This window comes from Agelaius phoeniceus, chromosome 7, assembly GCF_051311805.1.
Source record: "Agelaius phoeniceus isolate bAgePho1 chromosome 7, bAgePho1.hap1, whole genome shotgun sequence".
Classification (NCBI taxonomy): domain Eukaryota; kingdom Metazoa; phylum Chordata; class Aves; order Passeriformes; family Icteridae; genus Agelaius; species Agelaius phoeniceus.
This window is the reverse complement of record NC_135271.1, coordinates 18,679,827-18,705,329: the sequence shown is the minus strand read 5'-3', so window position 1 is coordinate 18,705,329 and position 25,503 is coordinate 18,679,827. Positions and strand designations below refer to the sequence as shown.

Below are 25,503 nucleotides of genomic sequence, written 5' to 3'. Positions count from 1 at the left end.
TGTTTCCTTAAAAGCTGGCTTTGCTGATTCAGGCTTCCTCATCTCAGCAGATTTCAGTGCAGAGTTTGATCTATCAGCATCAAAGACATCCCTCTGTTCAGAGCATGCCTCAGCGCTCAGACAATAAGCAGCAGAATAGTTTCAAATGGGGCTAGTGGTTCCCCTGGAGACCAAAGGCAATTAATAACATGTTTTTCTGCAAGGAGCAGAGCTAATGAAGCCTGATTTCCTGCACATCTGAGACATCCATCTTCTCTGCTGTCTGTAAACTGTTAACCCAGTTACTACTGCAAATCAAGCTCCTTTGCCTCCAATCTCACCTGCTGGCCCCACTTTTCCTAATTCCTCCTCTATGATGACAAACAAACATCCACTTGCCTCTTTTTGCTAGCAGGACCCCCAAATGGTCCTCAGCTTCTTCTGTGCACCTTTACTTGTTCCCTCATTGCCAGACAAACACACTGTGCCCAGAACCGTGTGGGTACTCAGACTGCTGGCAGGCAGAACAAGGAATGTTTCCACCTTCACCAAAGGCACACTACAGCACGTGCCAAAACAGTGATTTTAATGAAAACCATTGGCACTTCACAGCTATGAGTCCCCAGCTCAGGCAGAGCTGCCAACTTTGCTTGGAACAGGCCAATAAATACAGAAGTTATCAAGAAGTGTTGGATGAGCGGGACAGAAGAAAGAAGAAAAAGTGTGAGGGCAAAAATTTTTCTCTGAAGCTCAGGCAACAAAAAGAACAAAGAAGTCTTTCAACAATTCAGCTGTGACCCTGACTCAGGATTTAATATGAACTACTGCAGTTGTGCCACTGACCATCTCTATTTTTTCAGATAAAGAAGTGAACACTAATTTTATTAGTACGTAGATCACAGTGGCTGAGTCCCACTTAAATAAACAAGCTACAAGATGAACATAAGTTGATCAGACTAACAATAAAGAGACTCTAATTGGAGCAATATCCTCCCCCTCAAGCATATGATTAAACTGGATTATTCCCTACCAAATGGTCCAGAAGTGCACTTAGTCCAAGGAAGGCTCTGGGCCCTGCTGTGCAGCTGCCCAAGGGACTCGTCCTCTGGGCTCCCTTGGGTGTTACTTCTGAGCACACCACTCAGCCCTAGTGGCAGGAATATAAATGAGTAATTACTTTCATTTAGAGCTGATAACCAAGATTTTTAAGCCAAATCCTTAAAATTTGGCTTAAAAAAATTTAAGCCAAACTAGAAACCACTGTTAGCTGGGGTTTAGAACAAGCCATACAGATTGAAGTGCCCAGTGCCCATGGGAATGCTTAATGCCATTGCTATCCTCCATGCACAGGATTAACAGGACTGCACCCTGCCTTCAGCTGTGTGCTTCTGTGAGCAGTTTTGAGTGGGAGCAGAGGAGACCTTGCAAAACAAGCCTCCAAGAGAAGAGTTTTCATTTAGCAAGTGGCAACTCGGCCAAATGATGAGATGCTGCCTACCTTCCAGAGAGCAGCCTTCCTCCAGGTCAGGGCACACTGGCATTGCTGCTGCTGGCAGTCATGACTGCATCAGCTCCTTGCAGTTCTCTTTCTTCCTGTTTTGAAATCCAGCTCCATAGCTAAAAAATATCAAAGGAGCATAGCATCACTAAGAGCATGATGGCAGTAACTTAGACTTGAGATTCAGAGGAGCTCAACTCTGGTTCTTCTCCCCCTCCTCCCCCCAGTAGATGCAAACTGCCATAAGGATTTAAATCAGCTGTACCAATTCTATGTGGAAACAAACAGAATAAATGCTCTCATTCTCTGCAACCCTTTCAGACACACAGCATTTATTTAAACAGGACAGAGGCTACCCTGTCCACTGCTGCTTTATGTGATCAATTGAAATTATGTAATAGATGTTGCCACTCTGATCAGATCATTTACACTTTTGTATTTCGTGCTCTAAGCACAAGGGACTACTGAATTTTCTGAGGGGAGAAAACTTCTGGATTTTTAGTTTACTTTGGTCATGTTCTAGGTTGACCTCTATCTAGTGTTAAATTGTGCTACATTATAGTCATTGGCTAGCAGCTCTTGTCTTTGTAAAAAATAAATATTTACAAGAGGAAAGAGATTATTTCATTTCCAAGACAGAGAGTTCCTGCAAAGGAATTTATTAATACACCTGCAAAGCCAAGGAGAAATATTTCACAGCGGCACTGATGGAAAAGCTCTGACTGAGGATTTACAAACCATGTGTGAAACTATTTCAGACAGTTCTTAATCACTAGCTTAAAAATCAGCAGGCTCTCTGAATGTCACTGGTATCAAGGTGAATGTCACATACTGCAGAGGATTTTTTTTTTTTTAATTGGCAATGCTTGAAACGGGCAGGACAGATTTTTTTAGGCTATCAGAAAGGTGCAGAAAATACAGAACTGATAGAGTGTCATGCTGCACTCACTGCAGAGGCACCCTGTCACAAAACATTTATTGGAACCCGAGAAAATGTGCAGAAAGTTTTGCTTTGACTTGGAGAGGGAGGGATATAAATGTCTTTTTGGATCACCCTTGGACTACGTGTCGTGCCTTCACTGCCATCCACACAGAGAGCAGCAACAGCTGAAAGGAGAGGGGGAAACTGCTCTTGTCTTACCCTTTATTTTTCTTCTTCCTCCTTAAAAAAAAATAACTAAATACAGAAACCCCATCATCTCTGATGATGTCCCTGTTATTACAATGTGAGATGTGAAAATGTTCCCTCAAGCACCAAAATGGGCAGGATTCTTACTAAATTGTTTCAGGGGAGACCAGAACAGTCTTTGGAAAGAGTCACTAGCTGTGCACACAATCATCTGCAGCACGCAGAGCATTAGGATATAATTTATGTTTATTAGTCTTTGTGGGGTGCAATAAATCATTGTTTTCATTTGTAGTGCATTATTACAGGAGTGATTTAACTGAGGAGATTCTTGCTCGTGGCCTACAGGAGTGAAAGGTTAATGGCATAATGAATTCCTATAAAACAAATAGTAGACTTTGGCCATCCTTCAGCCAGCAGGAGGTAAATTAGCAGGTAATAAAGTGTGTTTGCAATCTGCATTCACAGGCCAATAAATAACACGCAGGGGCTGGTTCTACCTGCTTCTGTTGACAGGGCATTACTGGGACTATACAGCTTCAGAGCATCTAAGAGAGACACAGAGAGCAAGAGGGAGCTGATTTTGCAGTATCCTGACTTTTAGCACTGATATATATCAGATATTACCAGAGAGGCATATCTAGAATATTATAGCAATGCTCATAAATTCCACATTGCCTTGTAATAAAGCACGGCTTCTACATGTGGCAAATACACATTCCTGTGGTCCCTTCAGCTTGTGACATTTACTCTGCCATCCCATTAACTGGTGGCATTTCATTCTGGTAATGGAATAGCTGAGGGAAATAAAACCTCAATATGCAGCACCACTCTGAAGGCCAAAAAAACCCCCCCATCCTAAAATAATATGCTGGCTCTCACCATGCAAGCTAAACATATTATCAATATATTTCTGTGAATAGGCATTAATTGCCATTCAGTCAGCAAGGCTAAGGCAATGTGTTGGTGCTCTCCTGCTACAATAAATACTGATACATTGCAATGCATTTAAATCAAAGTATTATTAAAACAGGAGAGGTGGGTTTTAAGCTGGGATTGTATTCTTTGCCCTAACTGGTCTCAGCTTTCCCTTTTCTTGCCAGTATTAGAGGAAAACAGATCCCCAGTCAATTCCTGGCTCTTGTTATTCATGGTTCTGTGCTACACAAGATGCAGGACCTGTGTAAGGGGTATTGCAGTGAATCCCAAAGCTGAAAGTAAATTCAGCAGCTTTGTTCAAGTTTGGTTTTGTTCTGTATTTCCCAAGGAAAGTATTTTCTGACAGGTAACCAGAGGTTTGGGATAATATTTTAAATCCTTTTGCCCTGAAGAGAAAAAAACTAAGCCAAGTGTCTGAGGGTATTAGGATGTTGATCTCTGCTGCCTGAACCGATCATATGGGGATTTTTGAAAACCTCATTCCAAGGCCTATGCACCTGCAATGCAATCCAGCCCAGAGACTTGCCTGCACTGCAAAATGAAACTGCTGAATTAAGCCAAGTGACACCAACCAAACAAGATCCAAGGTTTCCTCAGGGCGCCACAGGTCCCAAAATACAATTACTGCTTGCATTTGGTGTTTTTTTTCCTGAAAACTACCTATGGGGACATGCACATCCATGCTCTTCTAGCACATGGAAGTGGCAGAGGCTGCAGGGACAGTGCTGGGGACACAGGCAGAGCCCATGCCACTGCCAGCAATGGGACACCCCAAATTGCTCCCCAGAGTTCTCAGCAGAGACTGACACCAGGCACAGGTTAACAGCACATGACAGAAATCACAAAGCCTCCTCTTAAGCTATATATTATATATATATATAAAATAGATAAAATATTATATATTATAAAACTTCATATTTATACTTAATTTTACTAATTTTAGTAACTATATTACTGTCAGGGCAGTTACTTCTGTGTTATATAACTTTATGGATGTAAAATCTCCTCTCTCCTGCTGAGAGAGGAAAAAATTCGTATTTAATCTCTTTGCATCATCCCAAATGACATTCTCATCTGGGAGCTGATTAAAAGAAACAAAACACCAAACAAAACAGATCAAAAAACTGTACCAGTCAGGCCCTAAGTACTTCTATCCTTCAAGAAAACTTCATAGAATAAAACTTGGAAAAAAATTATGGTTATCCTACTTTGGTACTTGAGTGACGGTATGGAAAATGACCTCTCTTGAAGTGACAAAGCATCAGGAAAACAAATGATGCCACCACAGTGATATTAATGCCACTGAATTGTTTTGATGAGAATAACAACTGCCCTGTGTGACAACTGCAGACAGATCAAGGAATATCACGAGTCAGTCCATACCTTGTTTGCTTTCCTTTGATTTTAGTTTGCTGTTCCTGTCACTCCAGCCTCAGTGTTAATGTTAGGTTATTCTTACAGCAGTTCAAGAAGATAAAATGGCTTTATCTACAATATGCAGTACCTCTGGGATGATTGTGCTATCCAGAACATGCAGTATCTCTAGGATGATTGTGTTTGTTGTAAAGCAATATTTACCCAATGAAGTTTGGAAGAATTCTTGTCTTGCACTCACTGGTCTTATTGTTGAAGGGGTGCCTCATTGCTTACATACCCACATCAGTGGAACCAATAGTGGCTTTTTATTCCTCCAGTACTTGTCACTTTTAAATAGACAAGATGTGACTCAGAATGTGGGTTCAGGGCTTTTATCAGGTTTAGATAAAAGGGAGCACTCAGGGGCCCTGCTGGATCACGGGTGCAGCAACCAGCTCCACAAAATGCTCTACTTCTGTTGTGTCTCAAAAACACACCACTGTTGTGACTGGTGTAATAGCAAACAGGTAATTATAGACCGTGATATTGTTTTAATTTTGAACATTGCCTTTTCCACCAGTGCCACAAACAAATATATTTGTGTATATATTTGTTTCTATTTTGAAATGGTCGTAACAACCCTTGCATTTAGTTTGTGATTTTTTTACCACCTGTGTGAGGCAGTTTCTAACTTTCTTTAGGTAACCCACTGTGGAGAATATGCTACAAAATATGAAACAGAGCATAGTGGTTATGGTACCACACAAATATTAGGATCATTATCCCGTGAGTCTGTTGGTTACAATTCTCAGGCTGTGCTGCATAAGTGCACCATTCAGGCCAAAATAATCATTTTGTCAAGAGCAACAGAACTACAGCACATTCTGAAACTGGGACTGGCATCTTAAAATCTATCACTGAGCCATTCAAGCTGGAGCTGGGAGCTGAGGACAGGGAGCCATTCTGAGGCTGCTGGCTGGAAACCCTGCCCTCAGACACATGCACATGGTGCTTGGACAAGGTTTCCTGAGTGCTCCCCTCCCTCAGCCCCATCTGCTGCCATGGCATGGCGCCTGCCCGCCCAGGATGGAGCCAGTTTGCTCAGTGCCAAGCAAAATGAGTTTAGATGGGCAGTTGGAGAGCTGTGCCTCTTCTACACAAAGCCCCTCCTCTTAAGGGCACCGGTACGCAGGTGCCAAATGGCACTTCACACTTGGTGGCATCTGCTGGTGCCCACGTGCCAAGAGCACAGCACCTAAATGGAGATGGTAACAAAGAGGGGAATCTCTGCTCGTGGCTGCCAGAGCTCAAACATGAAGCCATCAGGACAGCACAGGGTATCAAACAATGGCAAACTCCATCAGAGCCTCAGAACAGCCTGCTCAAGGATAAATTGCAACTCAGGATGAGATCAGGAAACAAGAAGCTTGTGATGGTGAAAAGGTCCAGGACACGGTTTTGCACCTGCCAAAAGGACTATAAAGCACCCAGAACTTCATTACCCTTGTGTACATGCTCTCCAGTACATTTACAGAGGAAGAATTAAAAGTGTTCTGTTAAAACCCATTCAAATGCAAAGGCACAAATAAAAGCCAACACCAACCAACCAAAGTCTCACTAGAAATTTCTGAGCCTGTCTTCCATTTACCTGCATAGATGTTTATGCTCTACTTACCCCCTTAATGGCCCAACATGTTAAATAGGTGTCTATTCCAGACCTCATAAGCAGAAACAGATCCCTTTGCTTTCCTTCTGAGGCAGAAGATTACAGATACTTGGAGACTCCCCTCAAAAGACAAGAAGGGAGAGCTGATAGCTTTTCCTGCAGCTTCCTCCTTGCCTGACCTCCCTTACCAATAAGCTTCTGGCTCTCATTTTCCCCCTGCTCAGAGGCTATAAATCACAATGGGTTATAATTAAATGTTATTTCTTTGTATGGCTTCTGCATCAAAAAGATGTTTGTGTTACATTAGGAACTGTAGACACACAGACCCTGAAAAACAGTTTCTCCCATAAAAAGCAAACAGTCCTGTCTAGACAGAGGTGTCCCAGGTGCTGCTCATCAGCTCCTTACTCCTCCCTCCTAAGAGGGGAAAGAAGACTAAATGAGAAAAACCTGTTGCCTGTAGCTTGCCACTTTCTAAGAGGTCATGGATCCAGGGAATTCTCATGCTTGTATAAAGAGCAACACACAGAACTTTAATTATGACTCTCTAGACCAGCTAATGTCTTTCTAATGCTTTGACTGGGATAAACCAAAAAACTCTCCCTCTTTCTTCTCCCTCCCTCTCCCCTTTTTGTCAGTCTGTCCATATCTCATGACCCAGACAATGAGGATGGGGCCATGCTGAGCCATGGCAAAGGCTCACCCAGTCCCTGTCTGCTCTGACAATGACCCACAGGGTTGGGTTGAGTAGATCAAGGGGATCCTTTCCTACAGGAATTATAAAACTTAAACTTTGTAAAGGAATCTTCCCAGTGTGACCACTCAGGAGGCACTCTGGCAGTCACACTCCCAACACCAGAGACCTTCCCTGCTGGCACCACACACCCAGCAGTGCCCCACTCAACATCCTGCACACCCCACTAACAGCCAGACCAGGTGTGCTTTAGCAGAGTCCCAAACATCCCAGTCTTCAAAGTAATTAAATCTCGATGCAGTAACTAACTTACAAAATATAATAATAATAATAATAATAATAATAATAATAATAATAATAATAATAATAATAATAATAATAATAATAACAACAACTAGTGTTGTTGTTGAGCCTGAGCTAGTGCCTTCGAGGAGGGACCCAGACCTGCACCCCAAGCTCCCTGCACCCAATGTACTCCCCAGCCACATCCAGAGCTCCAGCTCTTATACCTCTTTCTGCTCTTGTTGCTGCTGTTAGGCTTTTCACTCTAATTTTTCTTTTGCTAAGGTTTTCACAAGTGATTCTTCTCAGCAACGGTTCTTTTTTAATACAAGTGCACTATTTTGGTAACACCTTTGGTATTTCAAAAAGAAATCTTAATGAAATCTCTTCTACTCTAGCTGCCTGTAATATATTTAAAGTGTTTGCACCTTGTCTGAAGGAAGTGTTATCCCACTCATAGATCAGACAGTGGGAGCACACAGCCCAAGCACATTACTCACCCCTTTCTCACCCAAGCTGTCCCTGGAACCAGCACCTCAGGCAAGAGGAATCCATCTCATGGTGACACTGCCAGGACACAGCAGGAGCAGCCCGGGCTGAGCTCAAACAGCCTCCCTGGCAGGGTGGGGGATCCCAGGTGGGGCTTGTCAGGGCCATCTGGGGGCATTAGTGCCCCTCCTGCCCTGCTGCTGCTCCCCTGCATTAGTCATGCATTCAGCTGAAATGCTGTGTCACTTACCCAGACTGCTCTAACTTCATTGTCCCAGGTGCTGCAAATTATTCAGTACCTCTTAAATACCTTTTGCATACCCAAGTCATTCCCCTGGCTCCCCATACAGCTCTCTTTTCTCTCTGTAATGAGGTGATTTTTACCCTCCCAACCTCAGGTACCCCATCCTGTCTCCAAAACAGCTTTGATCAAGCCAGTTTTAGACTTCCACAACCACACCTCAGCTAACTCAACTGCTATTCAATTCTATGGGAATATTAAACAAGGCCTGAGTGGTTTCACCAGGAGCAGGATCAAACCTGTGATCTTGTAACTGCTGAAACTCCTGTTGCAACTAGCAAATGTGTCACCTCCTGGCAGCCCAACCATATTTAAGGAACACTTAAATATCAGTATTATTTACTTCTAAGCAAGGTGTAGCAGTCCTATTGCTTTCAGAATGACTTTAGCACATGCTGAAATTTAAGGACAGGATGAAATATTTTCCTGAGGCAATAATATATATTTTAACTACCTTTAATTGCAAGAATTGGCAAATATGTCTTTCACACTCTACTATCTGTCACGTATGCTGGATTGCCAATAGCTACTAGCATTTTTCCACTTTCAGCATGCTGCCATTTCAGCAGCACAGACCGTGCTGTTGTTTTTATTCTCCAAAACAGCCTGACTTTATGATTCTGTTCATTTCACACCTGGCAACACAGAAAATGCAGAGGTAATAGAGGGGAAATCCTTTAGCAATCAGGAAAATGACTAGAACTGCAGTGGAGATGTGTGTTATTTTCTCAAGCAGCAATAAAACGCGTGTGAATTTTCAAGGGAGCTACAAGTCATTGTTTGCTACAGTGACATGCCAGCAAGTGCTCATGTTATCCTTTAATAATATGGAAGATAGCACTCATCATAGCCCTCCCAGAGCAAAATACCAGGGAGGCAGGTGTTGCAATATGAAGTAGCTCAATGTGAAATATGCGTAACGCGCTGTTGATGCTAGAAACAGATTTTCTGTGTCTGAATATAAACACAAAAGCTCAGAAACATACACAGGCACACAAATGCATGTTCCCCTATTGCTTGGAACAGGGAAAAGGCATGGAATGCTCTTTTACTTGAAGCATGATGGAAAGCTTAGGTTCTGAAAAATAAGTCCAATTTCCTGTCTGTGGTTTCAGGATGGTTTTTTTTGGTCACAGTGTCTTCTAGCTTAGTCTGCTCTAGTGATGGCAGGTTTCTTGCTGAGCCTGGAAAAATGACCTGCATGATTTCCAAGAGGTATCTGTAGGAAAAAGCCTACTAAACATTCAGCATAATCTAAAGAGTGGTTTATGCAGTCATTTTTAATCAGCAACAGCAAAGCAATCTACTACAAATCAATTCCCTAAAAGAGGGAATCCCTTGTTGTTATCATGAATGCAGACCCAACCCATCATCCCCAGGGTGGATGGCAGAGGTGAGGAACCAGAGCTTGGGTCAAGTTCAAGTTCCCCGGGCTGAATTTCTGCAAGATAACCAGAAAACACATCTAAAAAATGCAGTGGGAGAGAGGCCAGGTCTAGATAAACCCAGGAGTCCTTGTCTTAGTCAGCTAGGTGAAGGAAAGAAGGAAAAAAATCCCCCAAGACGGAAGACACAGAATAAAAGAACAGAACCTCAGCAGGGATTAGATCCAAGTCCTATGATGGACAAAACAAAGGAAACTCTTCTTCACAACTGTTTCACATACTCCTGACTTGCCTCAAATTCATTTTCTGAACTCTTTCCAAATAAATTCCTCTGCGTGTTGCACCACAAAAATATATTTTAAAAAATCCCTGGTGATTTTATATCATTTGTAGATGTTGTCATCTCAGTTATGCAAGAAAACTTTCTCCCCCAATCTTTCATTTAATGCTCCAATAAATATTGAGATTGCAATGAACCAGTTCTTCCAGCCCAGTATATGCTGAAAAACTGTTTCAGAGTACAGAAAGTGTTCCTGTAAAACATATAAAGGGATTCAAATGCAGATTAATTGCTTAGTAAAGCACAAAATAATGAGCCAAAAAGATTAATAAAATTAAGCAGTAAACTGAATATACTTACATGAATATTTAATTTCTTTAATACACATTTATCATATAAATTTGGTAATATTGAATAAATGCATTCCTAAAAGCTCCAAAATGGTCACATGATTGACATATGAAAGAATGTAAAACTTCTGTGAGAAAAATGTGTTTAGTATTATTTTAGAAAAATGTATCGTTTATTTTGTAAGGAATCATTATCCCATTGTTTCTAGTAAAGGCTTTTGCTTTATAAACCTACCCTTCCAAAAATAGAATGTGCAAAAAAAAGCACATATTCTAATGACTTTATGCCTTATTTTTTCAGTGAAGGGCAAAGCCTGTAGGGGCCTTAGGGAAGGCAGGCAACAAATGTCATCTTTCTTTTCATATAATTGTATACCCATGTGCTTTATGTAATCAAAATGAATACTTCAATTTGTTACATATTTTGCTGGAGGAACAGAAGGCATATGGAAAAAAAAAAAGCCCCAGGGGCAGATGATCTCACTCACCTGGAAAACAATGCGCGTGTTAATAGAGTAATCTGTTAATTAAAGATTCCGAGAGACGTCCACCAAAAGCCATTCGTTTCTGAATTACCACTTCCTGGAGTTAAACAAGATCCCTGGTAATTAGGAGCTGTATTTTCCCAGTGCCTGGGCCGTGGCTGAGTGCAATCAATCTGACAAGTGTCCCCAGAGTTCCCTGGGTGCAGCAGATGGCCCGCGCAGAGCACCGCGCACTGCCGGCCCGAGAGAGATGGAACAATTTCATGGAACAATTTCACGCCCGTCACCGCGGCTCCCAGACACGGCGCTCCACTGAATTATCCTCAAGTTAAGCTCCTTACTGGCACAGGAACACAAAACAGGGATGACAGCAGAAGACAAATAAATACTCGTTTATAAGACTTCGAGCGCGGTCAATGTTTGGTTTGGTTTTTTTTCAGGGTTGCTCCAAACATGAGTAGCGGTGCTTCAGCTTGCTGTGGCAATGGAACTTGGATGTGGCATTCGCATTCTCTGGAAAAATCCCTGTGCCCAGGATTTTTCTCCTGGGAAGCTGAGAGGCCTCAGAGAAAAGGAAAACAATTCTCATCTCATTTGCTTCTCCTGTGTTTTGCTCCTTTGGAATATGTTTGGAGATTGTTTATCCAACAGGTAGTTGGATAAAGAGAGTTTGGCGGTTTTAGAATACAGTAATAAATATGAAGCAAGATGGAGCTTTTAGGGTGGAGGCAGGTTGTTCTTCTTTACCTTCTTCTTCATGGGTTTGGGTGGTATTTTGTAACAGAGATAAGAAAAAACAAACATCTAAGCCTGAACACAAACTATTGTGGATTGTTTCATTGGATTCTGGTGTGAGCTGTTTCAACTCTTTGCCAATGAGTGCCAAGCTGTGTTGACACTCTGGAAAGAGTAACGAGTTTTCATGATTATCTTTGTAGCTTTGAGTAAGTATCCTTTCTGCTTTCTTCAGTATAGTATAGTATTCTTTAATAGCATATAGTATCATAAAATGAAAAATTAGCCTTCTGAGAACATGGAGTCCGATTCATCATTCCTCCCTGCCATGGGGATCCCTGCACATACAATACTTGGCCATAAAGATACCTGGGAATACCTTCCATTTCAATTTTGCAGCATCACCTTACAAAACTTAACTAGGGATTTTTTTGTTTGTTTTTTTTGTGGGTTTTTTTTTTTTTTAACAAAAAATAATTACTGCTTTCCACGTTGAGAACTCAAATGTTGGAGTTCTGGATGCTGAGAATTTTAGACTTCTGTGCTGACAGACTCTGACTCCCAGGAAAGCACTACATTTGACCTGAGGCTGTGGAAAAGGCTTCCAAAATTGATTGATAGCAACTGGGATTACAGGTATGTAGTTGGTTAGAAGTGTGTAATATCACAGGGTGGAAAACTTAGAGTTTGGGGTTTTAGAATATAGTAATAAATATGAAGCAAGATAGAGGTTTTAGGGTGGAGGCAGGTTGTTCTTTTTTACCTTCTTCTTCCTTCTTCTTCATGGGTTTGGGTGGTATTTTGTAACATAGATAAGAAAAAACTAACATCTAAGCCTGAACACAAACTATTGCCTCAAGGGCCTTCAATCCCGACCTCAACAGAGGTAGAAAAAAGAAGCCAAAAACCAGCACCCAAATAATTCCAGTTTTGTTTTAAAAAGAAACAAACAGAAGTGACTACCTTGCACTCACTGCAGCAATATCAAACACAAGGGAAATAACCCACAGGTGTGTGTTATTCAGGAAAGCCCCGATTCCAGGGGTTTCCAGGGGGCTTTTTAGGTTCCTGGGCAGGAAGAGGGAAGAATTGTTCTGGTTGGAATGGTAGTGTTTGGCTTTGATTCCTGCTGCTGCTGTTAGCTGTGCTCCCAGATTTTTCCCCATGTGTGGTACTGGGTTCGCCATCCTTCCTGAGGCAGGAAACCAAAAGGATGAAAGGAACTTGTATTGAGCTATGGCATTGGAACCAGGGGTTATTTTTAAAAGTGCACTTCCAGATGCGAAACGTAGTGGGAAGGCAGAGCTAATAGCTCAATGAGAGACTGGGGAACTGCAAGGTACAGTTGCTTCTATTTTTAATGGAGGAATTTGGCCAAAGCCGTGGGCAGATCATATTTGAATCCTAAGTAATCACAGCAGAGCTTCCTCTTGGCAAGTTGATAAGAAACACTTAAGATTCCAAAAGCTCCATTGTCTGGTTCCCCAGAAAAACCAGGAAATTCTGTACCAAAGACAACTCACAGTTTGTATTGTAATGATTCTTGGGGCTTTGTCAAACAAAAGCATCAATGCAGAGCTATTCTTATTTATGGCTCATTTCAGGTTTAAGCATCACCTATCACATGTGCACCCTCTTGCAGCAGGGGCTGGTCTGTGCTTCCTCACCAAACTGTTTATGAAGGATTGTCCCTTTAAGTAAGCTTATAAATTTACTGTTATAAAATTTAACAGTTGACATTAAGAACAAGATGTTCTTTTTGCATTAATATAAGATTTCCCACATACAAAATTATATTTATAAAAGCATAGCTGTCTTTAGTGATTAAATCATAAAATACTCATTTCTAGACATAAAAGCCCTAAATCTGACATTTTAATTGTTTGAATCAAATGCATGTTATGCACCAGAGAATGTACAATGAATGTGGATACTCCTAAACACTAATCCATTGCAAAGTCATTTTGCTGTAGTAAGCATTTAAAGGCAGAGTAATTAAAGTTGACATGACAATAACATAGCAGGAAGGTTAGTACACTAAACCCAGCATGGAAGACAAGATAGCCCATGAAAATATATGGTAAATAATGGTATTCTAGATGCCAGATAATCAGTGCTTCTGGAAAAAGTGACAAAAGGTTCAGCATTGCAGTAGCAAAATGCTTCATGTGGGGAATTGAGAGTTTATATCTGGCTCTTACCACTAGAGAGGTTTTATCTTTCTGTGTTTGCCACGTGTCTTGAGAGCTCAGTGATTCTGATATTTCCCCTCTCTTTCTGTACTTATATTTACTTTTGGCACTTGTCTTGATGTCAGCCATTGGGAACTTTCAATATTGGCTCACTTTGCAGCTCTGAGAAGTGTGTTTCTTTACAGTGAAGAGGTTGCTTTTCCCTAAGCTTCCTGGGTGCTTTGTCATACCTTGCTTGACTTTAAAGAAAAAAAACCCAATACTCTGTGAACACAAGCAGCCTCACTTTTCTACTCCAACAGTCAGATGTGGAAGTGAGCCCAGAATCCCCCAAACCCACCACCTTCTCCATATCAAAACTGACAGATAAATTTTCCTTCCTTGCCTGCATCCTGCCTCAGCAGCCTCCCTTAATGTCCCTTTTGCTTCAGGCTGTGGCTGAACACAAACCCTTCACCTGTCCATCTCACAATCTCTTTCAACTTGGACAGTTTTTCTTAAATCTGCAATGGCCAGAGGGAATATATTTAGAGCACAACTGACACATCAAAACAACATGCTGAATTTTTCCAAGTTTCATTCCACGAGGCAGATCAACACGCAAGGAGGAAATTCCTTATTTTAACACCTTTCCTTGAATTATAAAATCACTGAGGTTGGAAAGGATCTCCAAGATGATTTTGAGCTCACCACAAAACCATGTCCCCTGCTGCCACATCCACACCCTGTTTTTGGGCACTCCCAAGTGAAGGGTGACCAGGGAGAGTGGGGGCCTGGAGATGCTGCCCCATTTTCACTCAGACACTCTGTCACTTCACTGGGAGAGGAACAAAGGGAAAGCTGCTCTAGGAAACAGAGGGGAGACAGAGTGAATGGATTTTCCAGTAACCTGCTCATTTTCCTGATGAGCAGCTGTGGGGCCTCTTGCTGCAGGGGTCTGCAGAGAATCCCACTGCAAACTGCCTGCTCAGCAACCTCTGTCTTACACATCTGTGCTGCACAGAAATATTTGCGACTTCAGGCAAAAGTGCAAGCATGTTAGCTTTGCACCAAAATGAAAAGCCTGAATGCAATTACATCTTCTAGAAAACTAATGCATGTGCAAATTAAAATTAAAAAAAAAAATGCATTACTGGGCTAAGATGAATCTGTTCATTCCAATTTCTTTGCCTAAGCTGTTCATCGGTGGGAAATGCAACTAACATTAAATACATTTTTCTTTTGTTTCTACATAGAAATATTTTTAAAGAGAAATCTGACTGAAAGCCATGGAGCCTACTCCTCAAACTTAATCTGTGAGCAGTGTTAGGGAATATTTTTTAAGGCTACAAACAAGCTGTGTTCTTATGGCTGCTGGCAGAGCAGCCAGTAAATCAATGCCTGGCAAATCAATAAGATGATCTAAGGGGACCAGGAGAACAACTTGAAACTTGAGATGTTGAACCAAAGTGAGAACTGTTCTGCCACTGTAACTGAACTGCATCTTAAATTACTTGGATGAATAAAGGGGTTTTGAAAACCTTTGACCCATTCAATTTGATAGAATACAATTTAACTGGAAAATAATCAGTAAAACTAATAATTCCCCAAACATCTCAAAGTGAAAAGGTTTCACTTGATGTAGTGAATAAATATATAGCATAATTGTTTTTTTTTTTAAAAACAAATCAACCCTTGGTGAAATCCAGAGAGATTAGAAAATGTCAGTTGTTAAAAATGAATTTAAACTATTAAAAGCAAAGCATAAGTAAAAATATGTTCTACCCCAACAGTGCACACAGGGAAAACAGGATTAAGTTACTGGTAACTACAGAAAGAATGACAATTCTCACATTTTATGCCTTGCCATGTGTCTTTAGACACAGCCACCTGTCCTTCCCCTGCTTCAGAATTTCACAAGTGATTTTCGTACCAGTGAAGTGAAGCAAAGTGAAGCAAAATACACACGGAGTTGGTTAAAGTTTGGAAAGTTAAAGTTTGGAGTCTTAGTTTGGAAAATAATCTGGGATTTGAATGCCATTGACCGAACCTGGATTTTAATTACGATTTTTTGTCAGTTGGCAGTCAGTTGGGTTTAACGGAGATGCTGATTTATCTCTGCTCTATGCACAAGATTCAGCTGTCCCTTGTGATCCCACTTCTGTCTGGGTTGATTTTTAGCAGTAATTTTTTACCTTTAATGAAATCACCAGGGTCAATGGTCTTCCAAGCAGCTTGGCAGGTCAGCCATGGCTCTGTCCACCTGAATCCTGAAAACAGCTCTAAGGATGGATATTCCACCACAATTCTAAGTAATCTTTCTCATTACCACATGAATGAAAACAAAAAAACAAAACCAAACCCACACAAGCACCCCTTTGCCATAAAACCCCTCAGGCAAACCAAAACCAAACACCCAAAAAAGCCCCCCCCCCCCACTTCTCTATAGAGTTTTAAGCTTCAACAAAAAATTTCATTTAAACTCTATCAATATATTTTTATCACTGAGATTAAAATTAATAGCAAATGTACTAAATAAAATATATATTTTAAATGACATAACATTTCAAAAATGGATTTAATCTTCCCTCATGCATGTTTAATTAAGGCTTTAAATTGTGCCACCCTGCACTGCTGAGCAACGTTTCTTTACACCACTGAGAAATGGTTTCACATCACCTTTTACCAAAGGTAAAAGCAACACCAGGGCAGTGTGGCTTTTCTCACAAGTTTTGGAATGTTTGTGTTGATTCATTGATATCCATATGATTCTGAATTATTTTATATATATATATATATAATGATAAATATTTACCAATGTTTCTAACATTGGTAATTCCTAACATTGGCAATTTTCTAACATTCCCAAACCCACCAGAACTACTTCATCAAACAAACTTAAACAGTTGATACTGAACCAGTATTAGCTACAGTACATCACAACTCATATCACCATATATTTTATGATCTGGCTTTTCAACCAACAAAAAAAGGTTTTGTCTAAATTGTTAATGGCAAGACTCTCCTGTCAAATAATGTAAAATAAGGTGGGACATAAGCATAAGAGCCTGAAATCAGTCATCCTGGTTAGTTCTGTTATTCTTCATAATTGGAAAATGCATCCATTTGCAATTTTCTTTATAGCATTATATATGTATAAATATATATATATACATATTTATATATTTATATATATATATATGCATATATATAGTATTATATAGGAATATATATAGTATGTGTGTATATATATATATATATAGAGGCATATATATAGTGATATAGTGATTTTAGGTCTAAGTATTTGCAATTTGTTGTTTTTTTGTTGTTTTTTTTTTTTAAGTCATGATTCAGTGACTGAAAGTGATGTGAAAATGTGTACCTAAATACAAACCCACACATGTATTTTATCCTCTTTAACATTCTATTATCACTACAAAATTCCAAGAGCAGATAGAGCCCTGTCACACAGGTGACCAGATGTGTAGACAGAAGTGTCAGTGTAATGTGATATACAGACAATAAAGCATTTACTACAGACACCCATCACTGGCTGCACTGACAGTGAACAGCACCAAAATTCAAAAGTACCTCATTAAATTCATGAGACAATTTAAAGCAAAACAGCTACTCGGATAAGACAGAATATTTGCACTGTAACCCCAAATATCTAGGAGGAAACACAAGAAAAATGACACAAAATTTACTCATATGTAAAGCGTGCTTACCTGAACCAGCTCAGTGAAGAGCTTTGTTAGACTGCAGCCATCCACAGGTCTTTGGCACTGGGTGAATGCAATTTCTGGGCATTACTTCAACTGGGAGTTTTCATCTTTTTTCTACTGCTGGTATTGTCGCAGTACTCTGAATTTCACAATGAGAAGCTGAGTTTAAGTGGAGTTGTTTTAATGAAGTTATGCTCCTGGCTATGTGTTCTTTCAAGGGATGGGAAGTCTCCTCATACATTGCCATAATCAGCAGCTGCTTCCCTGGAGCTTCCCTCATGGCATGGCCAGGATGGGGGCACAAAACAGCTGCACCCTGCTGTAAGTTGAGGGTGGAAGAACAGAAATAACCATCAACAGCTCAAACAGCAACAAAGAGCAGCACATTGCTGTAAGAATAAAGCTCTGTGGTACACAGAACTTGGACATGGGGAAGAAGAAAGGAGGACAGAAATGAGACTATCCACTCCATTCACAGCCCAAATGCCATTTCGTGGCAAGGCACTCAAGAGAAAGTGGCCACCTAAGCTGCTTTTCTAATCTGTACTCATCAATTAGCTAGAGATCATCCATAATTGGAATGTTTTTTGTAGATACTGTCACCATGATATTTTCTGAAAAATCCCTTTGCCAGGATTTCTTCTCCTGAGAAGATTAGAAGCCTCAGCTTCTCCATGTTTTGCTCCTCTGGAATGTGGTCTGGAGGTTGTTTATCCAAACATGTGAATTGTTTTTAATTCATGTCCAATCACAGCCAGCTGTGTCAGAATTTCTGAGTCTGTCACGAGTTTTTATTATTCATTCTTGTCTAGCCTTCTGATGTCTCCTTTCTCTTTCTTTAGTACAGTTTTAGTATATAATTTCAATATAATATAATAAATACATTATAATTTATATTATATTATCATAATATAATAAATCAGCCTTCTGAGAACTTGGAGTCAAATTCTCATCTCTCACCTCGTCCTGGGGACCCCCAAAACACCACAACAAGATACCACATCCTTTATTTCCAGAGCTCATAGTTTCAACTGTGAATGCCTGAAAAATAAGCAATGTGAGTGATTAATAGGGGTAGGATCTACCCTCTGGTAAGGAACATTTCCAGCTCCTGTGTTCTCTATTTGTAATTGGAAAGCATTGATTTAAGTGCTCAAAATGAAAACGTTTGCTCACAGCGCAGTCTCTTTGCAGATCAGAATTAAATCCATAACAGCTGCGATTATGATCACTCTTCTAACCCTCAAAAAACAATTAAGGTTGCTGCAAGGGAGCACATTAATCATGACAGAGCAGAACTGATGAAGAGTGGAAGGCAATGGGCACGAAAAGCCTTGTTCAGATGCCATCAGCTCCATAGCTGACAGCAATTGTGCCTCTCTTGTAAGGGCAGGTTGTAGCAGAGAGATAAAAACACTCATCCCCCCTGAGCTGCACCTTTACACACGGCTGGAAACACACTTGCCTTTCCTCCAGGTGTTTTCTCAGGCTTCTGTCCCTTTGCTGGGTAAAGCTTATTTCCAAATATCTGCCTGTTAAATGCTGTAGGTGAAAGGAATGAGGCAGTGGCACCAAAAGATGTTTAGTTAGATTAACTGCCTTCTATTTAGAAGCTTCCTTGCATGTTGCATTCCTATGGTAACCAAGCATACTCCATCCTGTCACACAACACCCACCTGGGACAGAAGGAGAAAGGGAAATTGCATATTGCATAATTGAACATGCTCTCACTTTTTTTCAATGTGACCTGGTCCAAATGCATTTACAGTTTTGGTTGGCATTTTTCAGTCTGGAAGAGATCTGTTCACAGAAATGACCTGTTGCACACACACAGAAAAATCATTGGTCATCATGCTCAATGTAACAAGAAATATTTCTTCAAAAATCTGCAACTAATTCAATTAAAATCTTTTTTTGGTACTAAACAATAATTTGAGAAAGTTGTGGGACATATCAAAACTGAGCAAATTATTCTTTATAAGATCCAATTATTTATAAGATCCAAAATATTTCCTGTCAGCAAAATCCAACCTAGTATCTCTGAAAATCTGTTGTCAGCCTGTCCTTTCCTACACAGCACCTACAAAAACACACACTGAAAATGAGCTGTGGGTTACTGACTTCAAGCAGCCAAAACCTTACCCAAAAATCCAGTTCAGTTCATTATATCCCAGTGAAAGAAACCATTCTGCCATTAACAATAAAGGCCTCTCTTGTTTTGGTTGGTTTTTTTTTATTGTCTTGTTAATTGGTATTCGGCATGAATGGAAAAATTGGCATATTTTGTAATTTCAACAAAACAACTGCAGAGGCAAGATCTGGATTTTAAATGTTTAATTTTTCATTAAAGTAATGCCTATCCATCATATGTGCATAGGGATCTGCTGTTGTTTGATTTCACTGTTTTTTCCAGGCTGTTTTCCCATATCAGGTTTTTTTGCTCCATGTAAAAAACAGACCTGACTGCAAGATATGGTGATATATCCATATCCAGAAAAGTGAGTTATTTATGGTCATTGAGAGTGGAACAGGCTCTTACTTTAAGAAACTGTAAAAAAATGGTCTTAAAAGACTTCAGAACATATTAGATCAAAATCAAGCACCTTCCATAATAAGTGCATAGACAAAATGATGGCTGAATCACTTAAACACTAACTGAAACACTAGAGAAATATATAGTCCTGGATTATTCTTCAAGTCCTGTGAAATGAGCAGCACTTTCTCATGTGCATCATCTCCCCTGAATGCACTTTATTACTCAGACTGAGAGGAGAATAGGACCCAGCTTCTGAAAAAGTGATTTAAAGCTGGATTAGTGGCACTGGTGAGCAAAATCACTCCAAACCTGTGCAGTGTTTATGGGCCTTGGCCAGCCTTGATGCTCTCATTAGAACCTGGGACCAAAGGGAGCTGCTGCAGAATGCCTCCCTGTTGCTTGAACTCAAGGGTTATCCTCTGTCTTTCTTTCAGAAATTATTTCAATTTGTGTAAAAATACATTGAGGATTTGCACAGTAATTTCTTTCTGAAATGTTATCTGAAAAAAGTACAGCAACTTTGTTAGTAATAGAAACATTGTCTCTTTCTCTTTTCCTAGCTGAAAACTTCATGAAAATTAAAAAGTTAATATAAAATATGTCATCTACTTATTAACTGTATAAGGTCAGTGTATCCACTACATTGGAAGGCAAATGAACAGTTCCAGTCTCCTGAAGGAAGCAGAGAGAAATTATTTCTGTCCCGAGTCACACGCCCTGTTTGTGCCTGAGATAAAAATCAAACCCATGACCCCTCATTTCTGTACATTCTGTTCCTCGCAAAATAAAAACCATTTCAGGATCTTGAATCTGTTCTAGTGTGAATATCCAGGGCTGACAGAAACTGAAATTTCTTCCTAACCCCAAAACACAACCAGAATGGCACAAGCAGCAGGCCTCAGATGCATGCCAGCAGTAAGCAGGAAAGGTTTGCTTTCTCTTCATCTGCATTTTGCAATGGAAAACAAATTCCCCAAATGAAAGGTGTGGTTTTAATCTTCCTTTTTGACAGCTCAGGTACCAACCAAAGCTTTAAAACACATTAATCTGACAAGGAGCATCACAAGACTGAGAGTTGAGAAGAAACTAGAATTCATGTTTAAACCCTCAAAGAAGCAATGAGGTTTTTTGTTCCCTGAAAAAATATCCATTGGGATAAACAGTCATTTTCTTATTGTATAAGAAAGCAAGTATATTAAAATTTCTGGATGATGTGAAAGAAAAAATGTGTTATTGAATAAAAAATTAGCCCCCATTGACAAACATCAAGAAAAAGCCAGTTCTCAAAATCTCCTGCTTGCAAAAGGAGAGTGAACGTGCAAATTACTGCACAGACTTTAAAAGAAAAATAATACAGCCAGCATTTTTAAAATTACCAAATTCAGTTACTCCAGGATGATATGGTGAGATCTTCTGGGAAAGTAATTGGCTGAGATGCCATTAATGGTTATTAGTACACAGATATGGCATGCTTGGGATGTTAAACCTTCAGAGTCCGTGAGGCTGATGGTCAGTGTGATAGGGTTGTGGTAAGAGAACATTCAAAATTGTTCTCAGCAGTCTCAGAAAGAGCCTTCAGAACCATTGAGTGGCTCCAGAAATTCCAATCAGACCCCAAAAGCTGTCAAATCTAGCCTTACTTGGATATCCTGAATTCAAAATCCAGCCTGGCTTGGGATTTCTGAGCTAAACCTTCACAGAATCAAAAACTCACTGAGAGAGATGGGTTGAGGCTACAAACACATATTCAGAGCAGCTCAATCAGATACAGATGTTGCAGATGAGGACATGCAGATTTCAAGTCAAACCAATACCAACTTGTCACTATTTTAATAGAACATTGACCAGGAAAGGGCCCCTCTCCCAGGATGACACTGTTGTTATCACAGCATAAGAGATTTACACATCACCTAGAGGAACACCTGATTCCTCTAGGTGATGTGTAAATCACATCACCTAGAGAGATGCATATGACCATTCTGTGAAACAGAGCAACCATTTACTAGGACAAGCAAAAAATTTATTTGAAGCTGAACTATCAGAGAGCGAACAGAAATATTTATAACAGAATCACTGTGAAAAATCCCCAGTCTGACATAGCATCCAGCTGAAATGGTCCACACAGATTGTAGATCCATGAAACTGCAGGAAAGTTGGAAGATAGGTAAAACATGAGCACTTTGGGTCACCTGGAATGTTTGTTTCTGAGGGCCAATCCACTGCAGAGGAACACTCCCAGGGAAAACACCAGCAGGACAGGACACAACCCAGCTGAGTGAGCTCTCACCATCATAAGGAATATTTCAATTGCTGGGATTAGAAAAACAAAAAAATCAGTCACTACTGAATCTCCTGTTATTACCCATTTCTAAGCAAGAAATAAATCCCTCTTTTTGTTTTGTTTTAAAACACATGAAATTAAGGTGCTTAAATTAGCCAACAATCCAAGGGTGCAGACAACTGGCAAAATTTCTCTGCAAGACTACTGCAGTTTGAGCCTGCAAGGTTCTGTTTCTCCTCCTCACCTTCCTCTCCACCCCTGCAATGCACCACTGGCATCTCCAAACCCTGCTTTTCCTCAGTGGCAGTGAGGCCCTGCAGATCCTGTCCTTTGCTCTGAAATCCCAGAAACCACTACTCTGCATCATGCCACCTAAACCCACTGAGTGACCCAGCACCAAAATCTTTTCCATCTAACACCCAGGCTTGGACAACTACCACCACAAAACTGAATTTTTCCTCCCTGTAAATGTAGGCCACAATGATAACAGTAAAATTCCACCTTATTGTTTACCTGCACTTAAGGGCAGCCCCAAAGGCTTTCAAGAATTCCTGAGAATGTGAGTACTTGGCATTATGGCTTTAGGATAAAATATGGATCTATTTTTGCACATTATTTAAATTACCTTACATTTTTTATTTGCACTGTTATTAAACTGTAATGAATTTATTTGTTTATGGAAGTGTGCACTGCATGTCTAGTACTGTTCTGTAATAGCTGGATTTAGAGCCAGCCTCTGATTTCTATCCTAGACATCATTAAACAATTTATTTTCTGTGATAGGGGAATGTGCTCTTGGGCAAGAGCTCTCCATTAATATGAATTATTAACAATATGTATATACATGCATTATGGATTTAAAAGATGAAAAGAAAGCTTGCCACTTATTCTATGGAGCTTTCTCCATCCACGAGGCCACTGAATTTCAGTCAGCTCTCTGCTGAATGGTCACAGACAGGGAATCCCTGATGACCATTAGGGTTTTGCTTTCCTGTTGCTAGAATTCCAGCAGCATTCTAGCAATCTTAGCAGTGTTCTGCAGTGCTTCAGAACAAAATTCTCTGGCTGGCAATATCTGCTCAGCCCTGCACTGCTCCTCCCCATTGCAAGGTGGAGATGTGAAGCAGCCAACAGCTCCCCAGGCATCCACACTCCCTGGAAAGGGGTCTCAGCTCTGCCATCAAAAAGGCATGTAGTTTTATTTGGAAACATCTTGCAAAGAGGGATGTTTGGGTAGCTGCAGCATTTGAGGAAAATCCTGTCACATTTAGCTGCTCCTGCTGATGCATCTCTCCAAATCCTGCGTGGTAATGGAACAATGGAGGGCAGAGGCAGCTCTGATGTGACACTGTGACACAGCAACACACAGAGCCTGCTGCACTCCCACCTCAAGTCTCTCTCAACCCACACACTGAACTGGCCTCCACTTGTGTTTCCCTGCATCTGAAAAACACTCTAAAGTGCTCCTTGTGTCTTTAGCCCTTCCAGGTAATTAGTCCCTGAGCTGCTGCAGGATTCCTGTGCTGTGGCAGGAAAACCCAGCCCTCGCCATCCTGGGGTTAAAAGCAGAAGTATCCCCCCAGGATAATTGAATAAAAAGGAAGCAGGAGGGGATCTAGATTTTAATTATCACTAATTTCTACAGGCTTGAGTAGAGTTTATGGAAACTGTCTTTAACAACTCTTGTGGCAGTGCCTCCCCTCCACCCAGCCTCATTTGTAGCTCTTTGCTCCACCACCCAGCTCCTCAATATTGGCAGGTCTGACTCCCCTCATCCCTGCCTTTCCTTTCTCTCCAAAAGTAAAACCACTTTCTATTGTCCTTCAAGACATGCTTCAGAGCAGCAATTCCTGCTGCCCCTGTGCATACTGTTCTAGTTCCCATACAACACTGCTGCCCAAAATTCAGCTCCCAGTACTTGGCTGGTGACTCAAGACTGCCTTTTCTTCCACAGATGTTATCTGTGAAAGGGTATTTTACATTTTATGTAAAATATAATTACTATTGCTCTTTTTCTTCATTATCATTTTCTTACCTTACACAACTCCCTCAAGAAACCTTTTGTGATCAACACTCTGTATCTCACCCCAACACTTAGCTTCTATTTAATCTGCTTTTTACAACCTTAATAGCATTTTACCTTTTTTATTACCCAATAACACATTCAATGGCCCACATCACTTTATGGAAAATAAACCACAAAATAGCCCCCCCATCCATCCCAGACTGGGTTTCCTTTTATGGCTTCAAGAACAGAGTCCTGACTGACCTCTGCCATGAGCAGGCAACTGCACCAACATCCAACAGAGCTGAGGAAACCCAGCTGGAGACCTGAGACTTCTTCAACTGGTGGCACTGGAAGAAAATAACTTCCTTTTTGCTTCTTCTGCTCCTGGAGAATGACAAGTTAAAAAAAGGTGACCAAGCATGCAGCTGTAGGCAGCGGCAGGGAGAGCAACAGGCTTATTTTGCACACTGAGGGTTCTCTCCATGAATAATTCCTCCAGAGAGAAAAGGGACTTTATTAAGAGCAAACTGTTTGCAGATTTTCTCCTGCTAACCTGACTTTTTCTTTTTTTTTTGACACTGATGGATTGACAGACCAGCTGAGGCAAACAGCACTGCTAATTTCAGTGGTAAAAAGATACAAAGCAGAGGCACCCAATAAAAAGCAAGTGAAATAACTTTATGCAACTTTCCTCCACCCTCAAGAGGAAATGATAGGTTCATTATATTATAACCCCTTTTTTCCTCATTTTTCTGTGTCAATATTCCTCCCTTCAACAATTTCTCCCCTTCTGCTATGTAGATTTCAAATAAGATATTCACACCACTACTTAAATATGCCTAGAAAAAAAAAATCCTAAACCAGTAACCTGGTACATGTGTACAAGCACACACATGCACACCTGAAGATGTATAAACACCAAAATGCAGGTAAGGTTCCATTTTCACTTAGAGTCCCACAAGAAAAGGTATGATTTAGGCATTGTCCAATTCAGGTTTCCTCCCTCCAGCATCTCCTACAGTGATTGCTTCAGCAGGCATTATTGGCATGGGGGGAGAGATTGCTCTGCATTGCACTGTCACTCTTTCCAGCACTCCAGTGCCATAAAAGCCATTTATACAAGAGTCTGTTACATGCAAGAAGCTTTGGGGTCAAATGACTTAGCTGTTAAATCTGAGTTGCATTTGCAACAAGTGAGCTGGGCTTCACTTTCTCTG

The 25,503-nt window shown here is 40.6% G+C and overlaps 2 long non-coding RNA genes across 6 annotated transcripts in view; both read right to left on the bottom strand.

Moving 5' to 3' along the window:
- The window catches only part of LOC143694489 (uncharacterized), a 69,320-nt gene extending 51,544 nt beyond the window's left edge, over positions 1-17,776 (bottom strand). For 3 of the 5 annotated variants that reach the window (XR_013182991.1, XR_013182987.1, XR_013182988.1), the window contains exons 1-2: positions 17,465-17,776; positions 1,478-1,596 (exon numbers count right to left, since the gene is read on the bottom strand). This is a non-coding gene — a long non-coding RNA (uncharacterized LOC143694489). Of the gene's footprint in view, positions 1-1,477; positions 1,597-10,833; positions 12,005-14,447; positions 15,166-17,464 lie in introns of those variants that run through there. The other 2 variants (XR_013182989.1, XR_013182990.1) reach the window with 2 other exon arrangements.
- A 645-nt stretch (positions 17,777-18,421) lies between these two features.
- Positions 18,422-24,670, bottom strand: LOC143694449 (uncharacterized). The gene is made up of 4 exons (XR_013182933.1): positions 24,548-24,670; positions 22,187-22,307; positions 19,138-19,278; positions 18,422-18,502 (listed from the first exon to the last, which is right to left on the bottom strand). It is a non-coding gene; the product is annotated as an uncharacterized LOC143694449 (long non-coding RNA).
- Positions 24,671-25,503: the final 833 nt, after the last annotated feature.